Source organism: Piliocolobus tephrosceles, chromosome 7, assembly GCF_002776525.5.
Source record: "Piliocolobus tephrosceles isolate RC106 chromosome 7, ASM277652v3, whole genome shotgun sequence".
In the NCBI taxonomy this organism is placed as follows: Eukaryota; Metazoa; Chordata; class Mammalia; order Primates; family Cercopithecidae; genus Piliocolobus; species Piliocolobus tephrosceles.
Window position 1 is genome coordinate 49,099,750 of NC_045440.1, and position 23,011 is coordinate 49,122,760.

The following is a 23,011-nucleotide window of genomic DNA, read 5'->3' on the forward strand; positions in this document are numbered from 1 at the left end:
GGGTCCAGCATTCCCAGAGGGAATGGAGCCTACAGGGTCACATTTAAATACCGCAATGGAATTGAAGCTTTTCCTTTAGGCTATTTGATTTGTATGTAATAAAAGCTATATTGCTTCTTGTTAAACCTGCATGAAAACAAGTTAAATTTCCCAGAAAACCTCATAAGGAATGGACATAGTGAAAGGACCTTGGAGATGGATGAGCAGATGTGAGCACATGGCATACTCACGCTCCTGCTGGGACCCCGAGGGCTCCTCTCATGGGCACCCCACTTCCAGTGTGGATACTGGGTCTTCCTCCTGCCACCTGAGAAGCCCGCACGGTCACATGTAAATCACTGGACAATTTCCCTTGGGTGCCTTGAGATTTCCCTACTGTGGATAAAGTCTTCTCCTGTTTCTTGGGTGGGAGGAGCCCCACTCACTCTCTGGGGCAGCCAGGCTGCTGGGTGCTTCCTGCCCACTGCAGATGTTAGGTGAATCAAGATAATTAAAACCTGAATTACATGATGCTTATTCTCAGCTCAGACCAGGAGCTTTATTTAGGTTTCATTTACTGAGACACCTCTTGTGCCCCAGACATCGCCCTAGTGCAGCTGCATTCCATCTTCAGTAAGCTGGGCAAGGTAGATGCAAGGTAGATGCGGTTGTCTCCACTATACAGGCAACACAAAGGAGGCAGAGAGGCTAGGCAGGCTGACCACGTGTCTCGCCTAAGAAGTTGTGAAGACAAGGACTTAAATGCCAGTCTCCTCAGCTAAATTTTATACTCTTCCTCCCAAAGGGCACTGCCTCTCACAGATAGTGGAGGAGGGTGCAGAAGGGGCTCTTGTGGCCAAAAGGCCATGGCCATAGGAGGTCTGTGTGTTCCCAAACCTCCACACCAATCCTGTCCCCCATTATTTAAAGTGATGATCATGATACCAACATTCTTAGTGGGCAGTAGTGCAAAGTCAGAGAAATAAGAAATAAGATGACTAATGTGAGAAAAGCCGGGGTGGTGTCTGGACAGGGGATGAGTCATTTGTGCTCCACATCAGGTGGCTTGGAAACCATCACCCGCACACACTGCTGCTTCTTTATGTTGATGTGTACAGCTGGCGTCTGAAGCCTTCCTGCAGGTAATCCTCCTGCAGCGGCTGCCCACCTGGCCCTGCTGTGCACCCTGTGTGTTTGTGAAGCTTGGAGTCTAGCCTCACGCAGCCCAGGACTCCCAGGATGCTTCATCCCCCATTGGCTGGAGAACCTGTTGCAGCCACAGAAATCTGAATCACTTGAGAAGCTTGTGTGACGGGTCTGGTTGCCTCACAGCTGCCTTTTTCCATGCTTCTCTCATCTGGGATGGATCAAGCCTTGAGTCTTTTCATGGCAAAGGTGAATGAAGCCTGGTTTTTCTCAGTTATCATCCTCTGGCTTTATCATCCCCAAGGAAATGATCTAGGAAGGAGTGAGTACTTAACGATAAGAAAACTCACCGTATTATGATAGAGAAAAGCCCAGACCGCTTTTCAAAGTTGAATTTGCTACAGAAAAGGCATAGAAGGAAGAATAAATAAGGTACACACAAACCTTGCCTGCTCTGCCCCGGAACTACAGGCCCTGGTGGGGGCTGCTCCCTGTCACCAGCAAAGTTGCTGAGAGAGCACACGCCAGCCACGGTGGTGAAGTCATACAAATGCTATGCCCCCACAGGCCACAGGAATTGTGGAAAGATTTGTGTAAATATCTCATGCATTCTTGTGATCTAAGCTTTATGGAAATAAAAACCACAATCAAAAGGCCAGTGCCACATTTATTCCTCCTTCTTCCTTTTCTCCTCTAGAATAAATTCATAGAACATTTTATGGAGCAGCCAAGAAAATACATTATTTCAGTTTTGTTAGCAGGAAGACACAAACCTAAGTGTTCAGCAAGACTAACCTAAACAGGGTCCATTTGGGAAGAAGATGAGCAGATGCTGCTGGGCATCCCCTTAGTTATGAGGACAAGAGTGGCTCCCACAGAGGCCACCCCACAGCCCCCGTGTCCAGATGGGATTGGTAGCTACTAGTACTCAGAGGACTTCCAGCTTCCTTTCCTCTCCTCTCCTTTCTTAATTTTGAGGTGGATATTGGCGTTGGGATGTCTCACATACTCAGAGCACCACTTGGATGCTCTTTTTAAGAAAGGAGAGGAGAGGAAAGGAAGCTGGAAGTCCTCTGAGTACTAGTAGCTACCAATCCCATCTGGACACGGGGGCTGTGGGGTGGCCTCTGTGGGAGCCACTCTTGTCCTCATAACTAAGGGGATGCCCAGCAGCATCTGCTGAAGCTTCCCTGGCACCAAGTTTAAAGAAACCACTGAGGAGCACATGGTTTCCCACACAGGCTCCTGGTGGGGCATGCCTTCACTGGGATTCCAGCAGCAGGACCGCAGGAGTCCTGGCCTGAGAGTGAGAAGGGGCCGTCTCTGGAGAGGAGCTGTGGACCCGTGCTCACATCCGTCCTTCTCACTTACCATAACACAGCAGGGAAGTCAGTGTCATGAGAACCCATTTCCATGCTAAGTTTTTAAATGCACCTGTATAACATGCTAAAATTTTCATTGAATTCTTGCCCCAATTTTTCTGATTTGTAATGTGAAGCAACAGATTACTTCCTGCTTCTCTCTGCCCTCCCTTTTTCCCACTCACATTCCAGTTGTGTGTGTCACCCATATATTGAATGAACTTAGGAAAGTGCAAAGCAGGAAACAATCCAATTTTAATTAATCAATTGATGTTCATTGCTCTTGAGGAGCTCTCAGGCAGAAATCATAGTTTTCCTATTTACTTTTAACTATTCAAAGTCAAGCCTGAATTAAATCCTAACTTTGATCTCTCATCTAATTGAAAGTGTCTCCCCTCCCTGACCCCATCTCAGTCCTGATCTAGCCTGGGGACCTGGCACTGGAAAAGAGAACATTTCTTCACCCTTTCCTTCTATGCTGGAGTTAGAGGCTGGGAATGAGGAGAGTAGGGGCAGGAAGCTCTCATTTGTCTAGCGCAGTTATTATTTGATGTTGTTACCTCTCTAGGGGCTCAGAAGCTGCCTTTTCCTCACCCATTACAGAAGGAGACACTTGCATGGTCTACCTGACCACTTCAACCAGCTCTCAGCTTTTGCTCTAATAGCAGCACTGTGGAATGTTGCTCATGGAGATATGGGCTGTTACTTGCCCTGTCGGTAGAAGTGCAGCTCCTGCTCTAGACTGTTCTTCTTGCTCTGCCATCACGGCAGCTTAGGTAACCTATCATGGTTAGACTCTTTTCAACAAGAGATAGTCACTACTGTCCAATTCCCCAAGACCTCTCTGACAGGCCTTTCATGGTGCCACAGGGCCTGTGAAGTGCCCTCATTTGGCTTGAGGTACGTGTGTCTTGAGGAGCACGAATATCATAGAACCCCTTCCTCCCCATTAAAACAAAAACTCTTCTGAAAAATCCCCTCTCAGCAGGGTAGGTTAGCAAAATGGCAGAGGAAGCATAGGCAGCTCCTGCCCTGCCTCAGAAATGTCAAAAACAAGCAGAAACTGAGAACTCTGGAAAACAGTCAAAGGTTTACAGTAACCAAAAGAATGCTGAATCAAGGAAAAAACAACTTTAAAAAAATGGGAGGAAAACTTTGTGGCATTTTTGTTTGCTCTTACCCAACCCCGTTTCCAGCTTGGCAGCAGTTTTGAGGAAGTCAGCTTGCATTTCCAGGGTGGAATTCTGGTCTCTGACTCTAGGATCTTATTTGCAAACTTTTGTATTTGCCTATTCTCACCTGTTTAGGGGCTACCTGAAGGACTGACACAAGATGTTTGTCTCTGTTTTTGTTCACTCAGAAATGATTTAAGGTAGAAAAGCAGTGGCCATTGCCCAAAAGCACTGAATGGCAAACAAATAATCCGTAATATCCTGGGCAAAAGATTATAGTTGAGACATGCAATTGAACATTTAAGTTTCCCTGAGAGTGAAAGATAGAGATTCTTCACGAAATTAAGAGCATTCAGAAGTACCCATGTATACTGGGGAATTTAGAAAGCAACATGTACACCCAGGGCAGGACACATGCACTGAAAAGACTCAAGTTTTAAAGATTTAAAGGTTTCACTTCTGGCTGATCTGTAGGTTCAGTTCCAGCAGAAAATGAAGGCTAAGGCAGAGTTGTAAACATATCAGTTAAATGTTGAAAGAGTGACCCAGTACAGTCAGTTTACAAAGATGAGGAGAGATCTTTTGTTTGTTTTAAATTTTTCAGTTATGGGCATTCAAGGAAATCTCTATCAAAATACTGGATGAAAATAAGCTAAAGAAACAGAGCCTTCATTGACCACACATGACAAGAAATACAGTCTTTGAAACAAGATAGTTTGACAAACTCAATGCGCAAATAGACTACAGATTATTGCAGCCTTCAATCAATAAAGAGCAAACCCTAAAGGAGAAGAATAACTTGATTTCTAGAGTTGCCACATAATTAAATAAAATTCCCAGGTTTTAACCAAAAGGTTGCACATAAACAGAAATAGTTAAATGTGGCCCATTCAAATGAATAAAATAAATGGACAGAAACCATCTCTGAGAAAGTCAAGCCACTGGAGTTATTAGAAAGACAATTAAGTCATCTGTCTTAAATACAGTGAAAGAGCTAAAGGGGACCATAAACAAAGAACTAATGGAAACCAGAACAATGCTGTATGAACAAAATGAGAATATCAATAAAGGCATAGGAATTACAAAAGGGAACCAAATAGAAATTCTGGAAGTGAAAAGGATAATAATTGAAATGAAAAATTTACTGGGTCAGTCATGGTGGTTCAAGCCTGTAATCCTAGCATTTTGGGAGACCAAGGTGGGCAGATCACCTGAGGTCAGGAGTTCAAGAACAGCCAGGCCAATATGGTGAAACCCTGTCTCACTAAAAATACAAAATTAGCCAGGCATGGTGGCATGCAACTATATAGGCAAATATAAAAACCAGTATAGTCCAAGCTACTCGGGAGACTGGGGCAGGAGAATCGCTTGAACCTGGGGGGCAGAGGTTGCAGTGGGCCAAGATCACGCTATTGCACTCTAGCCTGGGCATCACAGTGAGACTCCATCTTAAAAAAAGAAAATTTACTGGAGGATCTCTACAGTATATTTGACCAGACATAAGGAAGTCAGTGAACTTGAAGAGGGGACAATTTAGATTGTGTAGATTATAAATGGAATAGAAAGAAAAAGCATGAAGAAAAGTGAATAGAACCTAAGGGCCTTGTAGAACACCATTAAGCAAACCAACATATGCATTATGGGCATCCAAGAAGAAGAAAAGACCGAGAAAGAAGAGGGCAGCAAGAATATTTGAAGAAAGAAGGGCTGGACCTGTCCCACATTGGATAAAAGATACGAATCTACAAATCCAAGAAGCACAACACATTCCAAATAAGATATATTTGAAGAGATCCACATTAGACATGGTATACAATTGTTGAAAGCCAAAAAAAAAAAAAAAAAAAAAAATCTTGAAAATAGAAGGAGGGAGTGATTTGTCAAATAGAAGAGATCCCCAGTAAGATTACTAGTAGACTTCTAGTTGCTAACCAGAACTATGAAGGGCAAAAAGCAGGGGGATTACATTTAAAGTCAAATGAAAGAAAAAGACTGTCAACCAAGAATTCTGTATTTGGCAAAATTATCTTTCAAAAATGAGGGAGAGATTAAGACATTCCCAGATAAACAAAAGCTGAGGGAGTTTGCCACCAATAGACCTGTCTTATAGGAAATGCTAAAGGGAGTGAAATGATAAAACAGTAGTCAGTGACTTGAAACCATATGAAGAAATAAATATCTCCAGGAAAGGTAACTACATAGGCAAATATAAAAACCAGTATAATTATATTTTAGGTTTTCAATTCCACTTTTAATTCCTTACATGATTTAACAGACAAGTGCATAAAATAATTATAAATATGTACTAGTGGGCATACAATGTATACAAATGTAATGTGACAGCAACAACATAAATGGGCAGCAGTTGAGCTGTACATGAGCAGAATTTTTACATGCTATTGAAGTTAAGTTGCTATAAATTAAATTAAAACTAAATTATATTTCATTTAGATGTTAATTATATTTTCTATTGTAACAAAAAATCTAAAGAATATACATATAAGAAAATGAGAAGGGGATCAAAATGGTTTACTACAGAAAATTACATATAAAAGAAGATAGTAATGGGGGAAATGAGAGACAAAAAAGGCATAGAGAAAACAATAGCAAAATGTTAGGAGTAAGTAGTTCCTTATTAGTAAGTCCTTCCTTCTCTACATTCAATTACATAAAAAGTAGATGGATTAAACTTTTCATTTCAAAAGGCAGGTATTGACAAAATTGATTAAAAAAACTTGCTGTCTATGAGACACTCACTTCAGATCCAAAGATCCAAAGACACAATGAATTGAAAGTGAAAAGATGGAAAAGCTACTCTATGCAAACAGTAACCAAAAGAAAGTAAGGGTAGTATCAGACAAAATAAACTTTCATCCAAAAACAAAGAAGGACATTACATATTGATAAAATAGTCAATTCATCGTGAAGTAACAATTATAAACATATATGTATCAGATTAGAGCCCCAAATTACATTGATAGAAATGAAGGGAGAAAGAGACAGTTCACAACAACAGTTGAAGACATCAATATCCCTCTTTAAGTAATGAATAGAATATCTAGACAGAAGATCAACAAGGAAGTAGAGGGCTTGAATAACTATAAACCAAGTAGACCTAAGAGACATATACGGAATACTCTGTCAAACCATAGCAGAATACTCATTCTTCTCAAGTGCACATGCAGCATGCTCTTGAATAGACCATAAAACCATTCTCAGTAAATTTAAAAATATTGAAGTCAGCCAGGCATGGTAGCTCACACTTGTAATCCCAGCACTTTGGGAGGCAGAGGCAGGTGGTGGATCATGAGGTCAGGAGATCGAGACCATCCTGGCCAACATGGTGAAACTCCATCTCTACTAAAAATATAAAATTAGCTGGGCATGGTGGCAAGTACCTGTAGTCCCAGCTACTCAGGGGGCTGAGGCAGGAGAATCGCTTGAACCCAGGAGGTGGAGGTTGCAGTGAACTGAGATCGTGCCACTGCACTCCAGCCTGGTGACAGAGTGAGACTTCATCTCAAAAAAACAAAACAAAACAAAACAAGAAAATGAAGTCACACAAAGTATCCTTTCCAAACACAATAGGATAAAACTAGAAATCACTATCAGAGGCCAAATCTGAAAAATTCACAAATATGTGGAAATTAAGCACAGTCTTAAACAACCAGGGGGTGAAAGAACAAATCATAAGGGAAATTAAAAGATACTTTGAGATGAATAAAAGTGAGAATGTAACATACCAAAACTTGTAGTATGCAGTAAAGATCAGAGGGAAATTTATAATCCTGAATGCATACATTAAAAAAGAAGAAAGATATCAAATTAATAACCTAACTTTATACTTAAAGGTACTAGAAAAAGAAGACCAGACTAAACCCAAGGCTAGCCAGAAAAATGACATAGTAGAGATTAGATCAAAACCAAATACAATAGACAATAGAAACCAACAGAAAGACTTAACGACACCAAGAGTTGGTTCTTTGAAAAGATCAACAAAATTGGCAAACTAATAGCTAGATGTACAAAAAGGGAGAAGATACAAATAACTAAAATTAGAAATGAAAATGGGGACTTTACTACTGATCTTTCAAAATAAAAAGGATTATAAGAGCATACTATGAATAATTGTATGCCAACCAATTAGATGACCTAAGTGAATTGGACAAATTCCTAAAAACATACAAATAATCAAAACTGATTCAAGAAGAAGTAGAAAATCTTAAGATACCTATAAACAAGTATAACAATTGAATCAGTAGTAAGAAAATTTTCCACCAAAGGAAAGTCCAGGGTCAGATGGTTTTATTGGTGAATTTTAGCAAGCATTTAAAGAAGAACACCAATCTTTCTCAAACTCCTCTAAAATATGAGAGATGAAACATTTATTAACTGATTCTATAATGCTAGCATATTTCTTATACCAAACCCAGACAAAAACATCACAAGAAAAGTACAGACCAACATCCCTTTTGAATAGAAATGCAGATATCCTAAACAAAATACAACAAAATACAAGTAAAATGAATCTAACAGCATACTAAAAGGATTATACATGATGATCAAGTGGGATCTATTCCAAAAATGCAAAAGTAGTTCAACATAGTAAAATCAATCAATGTACTATACCACATAATTAGAACAAAGAGGAAAATGCACTATATTGTCACAACTGATGCAGAAAGTACATGTGACACAACCTAACACCCTTCATAATAAAAATTCTCATTAAAGTAGGAATATAAAGAAACTTCCTAAATGATATAAAGAGCATTTATGAAACACCCACAGGTAACATCACATCAATGGTGAAAGATGGAAAACTTTCCCACTCAAGAACAATACAAGGATGCCCACTTTCACCACTGTTATTCAATATTGTACTGACAATTCTAGGCACAGCAATCAAGCAAGAAAAAAAGATGTCCACATTGGAAAAGGAAAACTATGTCTATTGTCACAGAGAGGTATTTTCTACATATACATATACATGTATTTTCTATATATAGAATGTATATATAGAATATAGTCTATATTCTACATATAGAATGCATATGTAGAAAATACCAAAGAATTCTTAAGAAAGCTACTAGACCTAATAAGTGAATTCAACAAATGTACAGGGTATAAAATTACCACACAAAAAGCAGTTGTGTTTCTGTACTCCCCCAATGAAAAATATGAAAAGGAAAATTTAAAAATCCATTTACAATAGCATCCAAAAGGTAAAATACCTAGGAGTAAATTTAACTAAGTAAGTGAAATACTTGTACACTGAAAACTACAAAACATTGCTGAAAGAAATTAAAGAGAAGATCTAAATAAATGGAAAAGAAATCCATATTCGTGGATTGGAAGACAATATTGTTAAGACGTCAATTCTACCTAAAGAAAACTACAGATTCAATGCAATCACTATTAAGATTTTAACAACATTTGTGAAGAAATGGAGAAGTTGATCCTCAAATTCATATGGATTTTCAGTGAGCCCCAAGCAGCCAAAGCAATCCTGAAAAAGAAGAGCAAAGTTGGAGAACTCACACATCTCCATTTGAAAAGTGCTACAAACTGCAGTAACCAAAACAATGTGGTACTCGCATAAGGATAGATTTGTTGATCAAGGAAATAGAATTGAGAGCCCAGAAACAAACCATTTGTGGTCAATTGAATGTTAACAAGGGTGCCAAGACTTTCAATGGGGAAAGAATAGTCTCTTTAACAAGTGGTGCTAGGTCAACTGACTATCCACATGCAGAAGAATGAAGTTGGACCCCTTAGTCAACTGGCTATCCACATGCAAAAGAATGAAGTTGGACCCCTTCTTCACATGATGTACAAAATTAACTCAAAATGGATCAATGGCCTCAATATAAGAACTAAACTCATAGAATTCCTAGAAGGATACATAGGGATACAGCTTCATGATCTTAGATTTGACAATGGATTTTTAGATATGACACAAAAAGCATGTACAAAAAAGAAAGACTAGATAAACTGGGCCTTGTATGTATTAAAAAAATGTGCATCAAAGGACACTATCCCTTGATGTGAAAAGACAACCTATGAAATAGGAGAAATATTTGGAAATCATACATCTGATAAGCATCTGGTATCCAGGATCCATAAAGAACTATTAACAACTCAACAACAAAAGACAATTCTGGTGGGGATGTAAAATGATTCAACCTCTGTGGAAAACAGTGTGGTGGTTCTTCAAAAAGTTAAACGTAGAATTACTGTCTGACCCCACAATTTCACTTCTTAGTATATACCCCAAAGAATTGAAAACAGGTACAGAAACAAGTATGTGTAACATGCATTTTCATAGTAGCATTATTCACATAAGCCAAAAGGTGAAAACCACCCAAGTCCACCTACCAACAGAAGGATGGATAAACAAATTGTGGCGTATTTATCCAATGAAATTTTATTCAACCACAAAAAGGAATAAAATACAGATACACAATACAATGTGGATGTGCCTTGAAAACATTATGCTAAGGGAAAGAAGCCAGACATGATAAGTAATACACGATCCCATTTATATGAAATAGACAAATCCATAGAGACAGAGCTCACATTGGTGGCTTTCAGAGGCTGAGAGGAGGGGGAAATAAGGAGAAACTGCTTAATGGGTAAGGGGTTTTACCTTGAAGTAATGGAAATGTTTTGGATCTAGAGAGAGGTGGTGGTTTTACCATGTGTACTAAATGCCACCTAATTGTTCACTTTAAAATAATTTAACAAAATCACCTCCCAATCTACTGCTTCCACTTGGAGCCTTCCCTTAGTCTGGGAGTGGATGGTGACCAAGTGTTCCAGAACAGGTGCTGTCCTACCTCTAAAAGAGTCTATTTTTTTTCTTTAGAGAGTGTGACCAGTGCTCTTCACCTGGAGCCTTGGTAAGCGATCCTCTTACTGTGCTCTGTGATCTGTGTTGAGGCTCCCTCGCAGGGACTCCACTCTCCAGAGGGAGGTCTGTGGCAGAGTGGAGCCTGTGACTATCAGTAAAATGGGATGTGATGTGTTCCTCGGTTTCTCAAGCAAATCTTACACTCTTTCAACTAAACAAATAACATAATCCAAGCCAGGGCCAGCACCACAGCCTGATTTTGCGAGATCACATGAAAAACTGGTTATTACATGATAATAGGTCTTAGGGGTGTTAAAGGAATAGAGGCTTCAGAGGGCTTCTTTAGCATCCACACATTCCAGTTCCCTGGCTTTTACATATGGGGAAACTGAGGCTCAGGCATATTGAAATATGCCTGGAATCTACAGAGACAGAAAGAAGATTAGTGGTTGCCTAGGGTTGGGGTGGTTGGTTGTAAATAGGAAGCGACTGCTTACGGGTACAGGTTTTTCTTTCTTAAAACATTTTTTTTTTTTTTTTTTGAGACAGGGTCTCTCTCTGTTGCCCAGGCTGGAATGCAGTGGTGTGATCGCAGCTCACTGCAACCTCTGCCTCCGGGTCTCAATAGATCCTCTCACCTCAGCCTCCAGAGTAGCTGGGACTACAGGCACGTATCACCATGTCTGGCTAATTTTTTGTAAAGACATGGTTTTGCTGTGTTGCTCAGGCTGGTTTCAAACTCCTAGACTCAAGTGATCTGTGCATCTTGACCTCCTAAAATGCTGGGGTTATAGGTCTGAACCACCAAACCAGGTCGAGTTTTCTTTAGGGATGGTGAAACTATTTGAAAATTGATTGTGGTGCTGATCGGACACCTCTACAAATATCCTAAAATCATTGAATTCTGCATTTTAGATGAGTAAACAGTATGGTACATGAATTATGTCTCAATAAAGCTCCTATATATTATTTTTAAAAATCTGTTGGGCTCACACATGGCTAATTAGTGGCAGGTCAGCTTTCCAGCCCTCTTACCACGACAATGATCTTTCTCTGTGAGCCTCAAATGACCCTTTGTTGTAATACCTGCGTCTTTTGCCAAGACTGGCTTGAATAATTACTTTGATCCTCTCAATCACTTCCTCATGTGACAGCCTCATGAGTCCACTCCATACAACAAGTCAGACTGTGCATGCTCCACTGGACTTCATGTTCAAAGTGGCCAAGATCATGCCTAGACCACCTCTATCAGAGTGAAGACAACTTTGCATTTTGGAAACAATATCTGCCCAGGAAGCAAATAATAGAGCATTCAATTTTCAAGGTTCTCCCAGTGGTAATGGACCCTGTTGGGAAAGCTCTCCGGACATATGCAGGAGAGGGTCATGTGTGATGAAATGAGAAAGGACACAGCCAATGAGGAGGCCACTTCTGAAACTACCTAGACACAAACCAGATGCGGGGGCCACACGTCTCTTCTCGAAGTCACGTTTCCTAGCTCTCTGGGTAATTGGGAAGTACTTTGAAGAAGCATCAGTCAATTACTGCTAGCAAAAATGCTTTTGTATAAACAGTAACTTCAAAGCACATGGAAATCCCACAGGCGCAAAGCTTGTTTTTTTCCAAACACAAGGGCCTTGCAGCCATTAGGCTGACCTGTGTTATAAATGGCTCAGGTCCCGGGTGAGGCTGCTCTTCTACCAGAGGTCCCTCGTGGTTTTCACCTCCAGAGCTGGGTCCACGCAGCACAAAGCCGGGTGGAAACTTGGCAACTGCACTGACTCAGTGAGGGAGTCCACTCAGGAAGAGGCCAGAGTGCATCATTCAGGCCCCTGCTTGCTTTCCAGGAGGAATCTGCGCAAAGAAATTGGAGAGCTCTCACATGCACCAGCATTGCCTGGGATGTTTCTCATGTTGAGGGATCTGGTCAGTCTACTTGCAAGGATGCCGCCTTCCAGTAGAGAGGAGCCATACTGGGTGTAAGATGATTTTCCTCAAAATAGCTTCTTCTTTGTACCTACCTCCAACACACTTCCTTCTGTGTCTGCCGTCAGTTCTGGGGCAGGCGGCTGTGCACTTCTGACCTGAGTTCAGTGGTCTGTTGCTTATTTTATCTCCACAAACAAAACAAATTTCTCTCTATTTTATCCTATTTCCTACCAGATAGGATCTTTTGTTTTCACTCACTGCCTTGTCAGCTTCCAATAATTATTTTCTTCTTGAGACCTGTTGAGACACTCAGGGTTCAGTGGTCTGCGGCCAGGCTCTGGCTCAAGGTCGAGGATTCCCTCCTTTTCCTTCCCAGTATTGTCCAGTATCCTGCAGGGCTCCTGTCCCTGGCCATGAGGGCGGGGCAGTGCCGCCCGGCACGGGCACCCTCCTGCTACTGTGGGCGCCATGGCGACCTCACCAGTATCATCACCATGACCTCGTCAGCGTCACCAACATTGGGCACATGCCCTGACTCCTTGTGGAGAATGAACATGAAGCTTGGGCAAGAGCAGGTCCCTTTTGACTCCCAGCTTTCTGCCTCATTCTGTTGGGAAAGGTTGCAGTCTCAGAGGCGATGGCACCGTCACCATGTTCAGCAGCACCTTACCCCCGATTTCTAGCTTTGCCTAGACAGCATGTGTCTCGTAGGAGATCCAAGAATACTTGCTTAGGAACACTGCAGCCTCATTCCAGTGCCTTTTCAAATAAAGAGAGGTTTTCTCCCTTGCAATCCTTCCTCCAGATTGGGTTTTGTCCTAAACATAGACTTAGTCATGTTGCTTTGATTAAAAATCTTCCATGGCTTCCATTACCCATAGGACAAAGTCCGGATATCCTAGGGTGGTCTATCTGCCCTTCCATGAGCTATTCCCGGTGCCCCTCCTGCCTTCAGCCCTATTCACCCTGCCCTCGGTGTGTCCAGCAGAGCTCCTCTGGCCCCGTAAGGGGCTCCAGTCTCCTCTGTGAGACCTCTCCCAATTTCTCAGAAAATTGTCATTTTCATTAATGATGATGAAATGACATTCCTCATAGCGCCCTCTGAACCATCGTGTCTCCCCTATTTCCCCCTATAGGTTGTGAGCCCCTGGACTCTGGCCTAGTGTGGGGTTGAGCACATAGGAGGTTTTTGAAAAATATTTGTTGGCCAGTGATCTGTGAGATAAGAATCGAAAGGCTTGCAGTTTCATTCAGTGAGCATTCTTTGAACACTGGCAGGAGGCGGGGGTGATATAAAGATGGATGAGAGACGAATGAGTGAGGAACAAAGTATATCATGTGTGAGTCATGACCTGAGTTTCACTGCAGTGCAACAGAGTCTGGGGGAGGCTGTCAGCAGCATCTTAGGAAGATGTTGCAAAACTCATTCCTGTTTATGGACGTGGAGGGTGAAGGAGGTGTTCATGGGGCATCACCCAGGTGAATGAGGTGTAGTCTGATATTAACTTGCATGTAAGTAGGCAACTTCTTCTTTTAAATGTCAAAAATCATTTAAAAGGATTATCTCTGTCATTTCTATTATAGGGGAATTACTTTGCTCAGACAATGAAATTGCTTTTTTCTTAAGAGTTTAACTCAATTGTGCTGAGAGAATGGTGCAATGGGGTGATTTGGGAGATGAAGGCATTTTATAGAAAGGAAGGCTGAGACACCTCTCCCCCCAAATCTTCTCCTCAGGGCCACAGCAATAGGTATGGACTTGGATTCTTAAAGGTAGGTGTTTCTCCAAGTGCGTTCTATAGAACACCAGTCTCTGCAGAGGGGTTCTGGGTATTTGGTGGGAAAAAGTACTGAGGCCAAACACACTGGAAATGTTAGGCAGACTTCTTTCTTGTAGAACCTCCATGAGGGCTATGGCATATGCCCCCCATTCCAATCATATTTGCGCACAGGTCCCCGTTTTGCCTCATAAACACACATTTTGGAAACATTGTGCTAAAAAGGAAAGAGCTTTCACAGCCAGATGAGAGTAGACTCCTTCCAATTGTAGCACCCTCTGAGCCTAGTTCTCTCTACTGTAAAATGAGGCAAAATGCCCAGATGCCCTCACAGGCTGTGCCACCATGTGTGTGACCATGTGCGTGGTCGTTCTGCAAAGGTGATATTTACTTCATATGTGATTGCTGTACTCACACTTGGACAACCAGCTCCTGTGCTCAGACAATTTATTTAGTGCCTCCTTCATCTTTAGAAGAGCACTGGGTTGTCAACAAGCCTCAACTACCACAGCCAGCAGAGTGAACGGGCATTACCAGAGAGGCTAGGGAGAAAAAGAGTGTGAAGTGAATGTTTTGGAGCTTTGCTTAGGAGACAGCCAAGGGTGGGACACGTGACCTGGTGATGTGGCGGATCTGATTCTGCATCCAGCCAGCCAGTGCTGGGTTCAGGCCCTGCCCCTGGTGGTGAAGCTCTTGCAGTGAAGGACATGCACGGTCTCCAGCCTCCTTCGGTTACTGTCCAGTGTGGCAGACAGACTTACCAAATAAGCAAAACCAGGGACTGGCGCATGTTTTCTGTGCAGGGCCAGACAGCAGAGACTTGAGACTTGGTGGGCCTCCGGGTCTCTGTTGTAACCGCCCAGCTCTGCCATTGCATGGGGGCGCAGAAGCATCTGTACCACATGTAAGTGCAGGACAGGCTGAACTCCAACAAAACTTTATTTTCAGAAAGGGATGGAGGGTGGCTTTAGACTGCAGGCTGTAGTTTTTTGACCCCTGATCAAAACAATAAATATACAATGGAAGAAGAGATGTGTGGTATATTCAGAGCATATGAAGGGGAATTTAATAAATCTGACTTGAGATTTGAAAGATGAGAATAAATTCAGTAAAGCAGGGAGAACAGGGCACTGTAGATGGGGGTGCTGGAGTGTGGTCTGAGATGGAGCCAGGAGGAGGTGGTGGGACCTGCCCTGCTGGTCGGAGTCTGCTCTGAGACCCAGGGACCATGTGTTCTGCAGGGAAGCTGGTACATGCCCTTAGGTTCTGCAGCCGCGTGGGCTGAGCTGCCTTCTGGGGCATGCAACACCACCTGGGAAGTGCTGTGAGGTTGGATTGGAGAGCAAACCTCCTGCAACTCTTAGCTAGTAAACGGGCGCATCCACACTGGAGTCGAACACAGGGGCGCGGGCCGCTAGTTCAGGCTGGCCTGGGCATCTGGCTTCCCTGCCAGGATGGCTGCCTCGTTGCTGAGATGGAACACACAAGACAGTCGTGTGGGCGGTGGGAGGCCGCGAGGTCAGCCTGGCGAAGCTGTGTCCAAGGAGGCAAGGATGGGTCTGCAGCTCAGAGGAGAAGCCTGAGTGGAAACTATAAATCTGAGTCATTTTGAAGCCTTGAGAATGGATCTGTACTCAAAGAAGGTATGGAGCCATGCTCGGCAAATGCTACCTGCTTTTGTCAATAAAGTTTTATTGAAACTCTCCTTTGCTTGCACATTGGCTATCTGATGTTGCCATTGTGGGCAGCTGCAAGAAGACCCTTTAAGATTGGCCATCTGACCCCCATAGACAAGGCGTGCTGACCCTTGGCACTCAAGAGTGGGGAAAGAAAGGGGACTCCAAGCCAATCCTAGAAATGCCCCAAGTTTAATGTGCAAGGGGAGGATCCTGAGCTTCCAGGGGCCCTGCCTGGGAGTGACTGGGTGCTTTGGACATAAAAGGCAAGAGAGTTGAGCATTTTAAGGAAGGTGTGGTCACAGTGTCAGAGCTATGGGGAGGTCCAAGAGAGGTGAGGACAGAACAGCAATCTATTAAGTCCAGTGCAGGGGTCACTTGGGGCCCTAAGGTCATGAGACTCTGTGCCCTGGCTTCTACTCAAACACTGGGATGTTTCATTAGAGGGATGGGCAGAAATAAGCCAAGGGCACTGATCCTCATGACCTCCCAAAGGCCCCACGTCCTAGAACCATCACACTGCAGGGTAGGATTTCTACAGATAAATTTTGGAGGTCATATTCAGTCCATGAAGCTTCATTCCTGGTCCCCCAGTCTTTATGTTCTCATGTGCAAAATACATTAATTCCATCCCATGACCTCAAACATCTTAACTCATTCCAACATCGACTTTGAAATTTAAATCCAAAGTCTCATCTAAATATCAGACGTGGATGAGATTACAGGTACGATGGCTCCTGAGGCACATTTCCCTCCAGCTGGGAGCCTGTGAAACCAAACAAGTTATGAGCTTCCAGTGTGCGTGGTGGGGCAGGCCTAGGACAGACAATCCCATTCCAAAAGGAAGAAATAGGGAAGAAAAAGGGGTGAAGGGTTCCAAGCAAGTCCAAAACCAGGCAAGGCTTGAGAATAATCTGTTTTGGCTTGATGCTCTGCCCTCCACACCCCCTGCAGTGGGGGAGGGGGGGTTACACCTTCTGGACCCATCGGGGTAGCAATATCGCCTCCATGAGGGTTGAAGGAAAGTAGAAAGGAGAGAATTAGAGGACACAAAATGGAAAGAACTGAGCAACATAGCCAGTGGCAGAAGAAATATTGCAAACATGACCCAAAGGAAAAGTTTTGCCTTGACTCTCTATAAGCCCCACCATAGCTCCAAGGTTCTCAGTGAAATCTGTCACTGCCATGTGTGTATGTGTGCATGTGTGCATGTGTGTGTGAATCAAGGAAATATTTGACCAGTATATTAAGTAGAGAAGAAGAATTCAGGGCAGGCAGGAAGGAGGCAGAACAACCTTGAGAAGTTCTAGGGGATATATTTGCAGAAAGTCTTGGGAGACAACTGGCTTCCTTCCACAGGACATAGGATAGAGGTAGCATACAACATTACCTAGATTGTAAGGCGTGCAGAGTCCCAGTGAAAATCTGAACTTCCATAGCTGAGATGTGGGGGCCTAACGATTGTTATTGCTGTCTCCCCTGTCTTGGGTACAGGCTTCCTTATGATGGAAACCTGGTCTGGGTTGCTCATTACTGAACCTCCTCACACCTGGAGCAGTGCCTGGCACAAGGAGCTTACGAATCCTCAGAACAGAAGAAACAGAGACGATTGCTGTCTTCATTTTAGAGACAAAGAGGTGTAGAGAGCCAGGTGAGTAAGCAAAGGATCCCGACTGCTACTTGATAATTTGTTTGCTCCTAATCCTCATGCTGTGTGGCCCAGGTGGGTCCCACTGTCTTGGGCAGTATCCTCTGCCCTACAAGGCCCCCTTTTATGTTCTGTGCAGAAGGGGCCCCAGGGAGGGTGGCCCTCTGACCTCCTGTTTTATGGTGGTTCTGACTCTAGTGTCTAGCTCAGGAAACTTTACCTCTTCTGGAACACACCCCTCATCCTCTTCACTGATCCCGTCTTCATTCTCCATTAAGTTCTCACTCATCCTATGGTTTTAGGTGTACACTCAGTTATGTGGGCATGGTTGACATGACATGAACTGAAATGTCACCCAAGTATGGCCAGCTCTAATCCCTGCCTCTACTCTTGATTCTTATTAGAAAATTGCTTTTGACATACATGTTTAAAAGGTTGCATAAGTGGCCAAGTGTGAGTGGGTGGGGTGGGAGTGTGGGGCAGAGCCTCTCATCTCAGAGTGTTGCCCTTTTGTGGGAATCACAGTCATCAGCAGTAGCTTGGGTAGGAGAGTGACAAGAAGAACGGCCTTGCCTAAGGATTACTTGGAATATAAAAGGTGCTATTATTTACCTTGTTTATGGAGTTGGTTAAAAATCCTTCAATGGCTCTACTCGTTAGAAGCCAAAGTCTAAATTCTAGTCTGATTTGCAAGCTCAGCTTTCCATCAGGCTTACCCCCACCCCAGCTTCCTCCTTGTTGGATCACTGATGGGAGGCCTTGTGTGATGCTGGTGGCTGCGCAGAGGGACCTGGCCCATTAACCAAATCAAATGCAAGACCACCAGCAGTGGGCTCTGTGGACATCCTCAGGCAGGTCCTGGAGGTGATGTGTGTGAGAATGTTCATCACGGTGTTCTGTGGGGGATATGAACTTGGTGCATCCTGGATGCTAGCCTTTGAGGCCTGGATGAGTGGAAAATGGTGTGTTCGGACCATGGAAAACGTGTCCTGCGAAGGACTCGGTGTGCACATAGAGACTGGGACAGTCTTAAAAACATAGCACTTGGCTAAAAAAGTAGGCAGCAAACAAGATGAAATACACAATCGTTTACATCAATCAAAAATACATGCACACAAGACCATAAAACACACTTTGTAAGAACGCATTCAAATAAGAAGAAATGCATCATAAAGACACTGCCTTTGAAGGAGAAGGGAATGAGAGTGATATATGGGACACAACGGAATTTAAAAATCGCAGCAAAAGGGTCCTTGCACCAGCCGTGAACTAAGGAGTATGAGGAACTCCCTCATCCACAGCGGATGTTTAAAAATCCAGCAGGGCTTTTCTCTTCAAAAGTGTAATCCTTATAACAAGTATTGAAGAGGATGTGGAGAAATTGGAACCCTGCACGTGGTGTGAATGTAAAATGGCACAGCTGCTATCGAAAAGAGTAGGGAGCTTCTGTAGAAATTAAAAATAGAATTACCCTGTGATCCAGCAAGTCCATTTCTGATATGGACCCAAAAGAAGTGAAAGCAGGATCTCAAAAAGGTATGTGCACACCCATGTGCATAGCATCACTACTCATGATAGCCAGAAGGTGGAAACAGCCTATGTGTCCATCGACAGATGAATGGATGAAGAAAATGTGGCCTGTACATACAGTGGAATATGATTCAGCCTCGAAAAGGAAGGAAATGCTGACACGTGCTACAACTTGGATGAACTGTGAGGATATATACTGAGTGAAATAAGCCAGTCATAAGAGACAAATACTGCATGATTCTGCTTCCATGATGTACCAAGAATAGCCAAACTCATAGAGGCAGAAAATAGAATGGTGGGTGCCCGGGGCAGAGAAGAAAGGGAAAGGGGAGTTATTGATTAATGGATACAGAGTTTCAGTTTTGCAAAATGAAATGAGTTCTGGAGATGGCTGGTGGTGACAGCGGCCCAACGCTTTGCATGTGCTTGGCGCTACTGGGCTGTACACTTAATAATGGTTAAGAGGGTAAGTTGTATGTCATGTATATTTTACCACAACAGAAAAATGAAAAAAGATGGCATCCTTGATAGGTGTAGTGGTCTGGAAAATGGTTTGTGGTCCAGTACCCACTTGCTCTGCAGACCTGATCCTCTTCTATAGCACCCTCCTCTCTCCAGCTCCCACCTGCTCCCCATCCCAGGCTGGGGACAGTGACCCTGTTCCTCTCTAGGTGTCTGCACATGCTGTTCCCTTGCCAAAAGATACTTGTCCTGCTCTCATTGCTTGAGTAGCTCAGCTGTCTCAATTCTACTTCCACGGCCGGCTTGCCTTGATTCCCAAACATGATTAACTTTCTCTCCTCAGCTCTAATAGTAGCCTCTGTCCCCACAGAGTGTGCAGATGGCCCCCTTCCCCTCCCTCACCTCGGGGCAATGGGGCTCTCCACAGGCCTCAGCCATGTGTGCCGGCGCCCATGGACGTCGGCAGGCATCCTCTATTGAGGGATGTTTTATTTTCTAAGGAAGCCCAAACAGTTAGCTGCTCAGGATAGTAATAATCTTGCTTTCCGATAAATTTCGGAAGTAAGAACATAATTTTGACGATTTTGTTTTAACTGGGAATTCTTTTTGAAACCTGCCTCCCTGCTGGCTGGCTCTTCCGTGTTTGCACACATGCCGACATGCGGGTGGCACCTGCCCTATTTGTGCTCTTCATTGTTTGCTACGGGGATCAGTGGCTAACAACAAACAGCCCATGGCCCCGGGGCCTCCTCCACTGCTGTCTCCTGGGAGAAGGGCCGCTCTCACAGCCAGCCATGTGCACATCACCCCATTGGTGCCCACAGATGGCACTGGCCCCTTCCTTCAAACCCGGGCCAAGCTCCAAACACAGACTGTCTTTGGAATGAGGGTAAAGCATTGAAAGAAAGAACAGATTTAAATGAAGCGTTGTCCCACCTGGGAGCTGTGACTCTGGCTTGGCCCTCTCGTGCCCCTTGTTTTGGGGCCCACGCCCTGCCCTGTCCTCTGAGGGGCTCCTGGTTTGGGTGGCTCTGAGGGTACATTCCTGCTTCCAGGCTGGGCACTGATCGTGTGTCGTCGGTGCCTTTGCTCCTGAGTCCACACAGCTGGTGGGTCCCCAGGGACACAGGTGCCTGTGCTCAGCAGGGCTGGAAGGCCATTCGGAAGACTGTGGGGTCAGGATCCTTGCCTCCGGGGGGCACCTTAGGCAGCACCCAGCCTTTTCTAGTGTCCAGCTCCATGCCCCACCCACCTCGTGCCTTGCCTGAGAAGTGAGACAGATGGCCTCCCACACTGCCCATGTCCTCCCGTCACCCGTGGTAGCCTGGTGGCTGGGGACCCCGGACCGCAGCTCTGGCCAGCACTTGGGTCTGCCCTGTCGGGTGGGCAGTGGCAGGGCCTGGACGGAGCCTCCATGCAGAGGACATGGCGGGCTCGCCCACACTTTCATAACCACACAGAGCTGTGAAAGGTTCTGTCCCAGGGCTCCTGCGCAAGGCCGGCTGCCCAGCCTGGCTAATTTGTGTCCCTTCCTGAACACACAGCTCACCGAGGATCGCCAGGCTTGGCAGTCTTTGAAAGAAGACTTTCTTTCCATTTTGGCAACTCTCTCTTTAAAGACACTGCATTCTTTTTATTGGATGGGAAATAATTTCACAAGTAAGCATTTACTTTAGTAATAGGCCCCCGCCCATCCTCCCACCGTGCACCTCCCACCAATCGAGTTTCTCTCTTATCGAGTTTTTTTTTTCTTTTCTTGGCCTCTGGTGTTAATTGTCACGAGGTCAAAGTATAAACTCTCTAGAGAATCCCAGCGTTGTAAGGACTTGACTGGAGATCAGAAACAAATTGCAGTGAAGCAAAAACATCAGGGCCGCAGTGCCGAAAGCTGTGAGCCTCCCAAACGGCCGCCGTGTGTGCCGTGCTCGGCCGTCTGGCGCCTGCGTGGCTTGGCTTGGCAGCCTCTTACTCAAGCTCTGTTTTCCTTGGGGGGCGGGAGCGGGGGGGGGGGGGGAGGGTGAACTAGGGAAGGAGGGAGGGCAGGACTGAAGGAGTTCAGTTGCCCTTTGCCTTGTGATTTATATCTGGTGGAGGAGCCCTGTTCCGCTTCTTCTAGCTGGAATGCTGGGACATGCTGTTTCAATATGAGATGATCAGCTGGGCCCTCTGTGGAATGTCCCCGGAGACTGCAAACGGCCTCCCAACAGGGTCATTTGTTCAGTAGGATTCTAAGTCGCATTCTCCAACATCTGCATTCTATTAATACCTTCAGAATATTTCCATCAGCTCTGGGAAATCAGGAGATGCCTTGAGAGATGTTCGGAGATGTTCGGCATCAAATCTTGGAGGCTTTTTAACAAATATTATTCTTGTGATGCTTCTGTGTTTTGTGGGAAGAACCATCCCCTCCCCCTGCAACTCCACCTTGTCCTTTTTCCTTTACTGTGGTGCAGGTGGATGTTCACGTCCACCCAGTGAGATCCAGGGCGAAATGTGTTGGGCGGACCTGCGGTTGACAGGGATCCACAGCAGAAGGTGAATTGATAAACACATGGGGCAGAGATGGCTGCAGATAGACACTGTGGGGCACTTGCCTAAGACCATTGGGGGAAAGGCTGTGCTGGAGGGGCCCTGGACCAGCGCCAGCTTCCCAGTCCACGTGGGTCCCTGTCGTGTCCTTTGAGGGCACCACGGCCTGGCCTCTGGGGACAGGAAGGAAGAAAGATGGGGAGGTAGGAGGGGAGAGAAGGAAAGCTCTGAAGTGAGGGGTGCAGTGAGGTGATGGGATTGAGGAGGATTTCATTAAAGAAAAATAAAATAGGTGTAATACCTTGAGCAAATAGAAATGAGGCTTCCATCAGTAGAATGGCCGTGGTGAGCATGTGAACCTGAGATGCAGCTGCAGCCTCAGAGGCGGGTGGCCCAGCACACTTGACCCTGTGAGGAACTGGCCACATGGAGGTATTAGCGGGGTGTCATGAAGGTGGAGGGTTTCTTGGGAAAGACAAGGAAGAGGAGAGGGAACCTGCAATCCCAAGGACATGCATTTAATGCAAGGGACGCTCAGCCACGTTTCACTATGTGCAGACACCAGGCTAGATGCCCTGTAAGGTGGATCCCGACGCGAGGGAAAGGACCATTAGAAGGAAGACGCCAGGGACATGGGTCTGCCCTGAGAGCTCCACTGTCCCCTCACAGGGGACAGTGCCCCGCCTAGGGGAATCAGAATGCACATTCACCGACAGTACCAGGCCCACTTCTTCCTGGCCGTGGCAGCCCCTTAAACCTGTGTCAGGGCAGATGCTGAAAGAGTGAGGCCAGAAATGTTCATTTGGTCATTAGCTTAAAAGACTACAAAATAAGTCTCCACATGTACTTCGTCACTTAAAATTCTAGTGTGTAGGGTGAGATGGGCAAATTATAAGTCTTGATAAAAATTATGGAGCAATTTTCTTGGAAATTCAAAGGAAAGCCAGA

The 23,011-nt window shown here is 44.6% G+C and overlaps 1 long non-coding RNA gene across 1 annotated transcript in view; it reads left to right on the forward strand.

Annotated features, from left to right (window-relative positions):
• Positions 1-23,011, forward strand: part of LOC113225153 — a 193,078-nt gene that overhangs the window by 147,799 nt on the left and 22,268 nt on the right. The window contains exon 3 of the long non-coding RNA XR_003309779.1: positions 17,389-17,545. This is a non-coding gene — a long non-coding RNA (uncharacterized LOC113225153). The remainder of the gene's footprint in view (positions 1-17,388; positions 17,546-23,011) is intronic.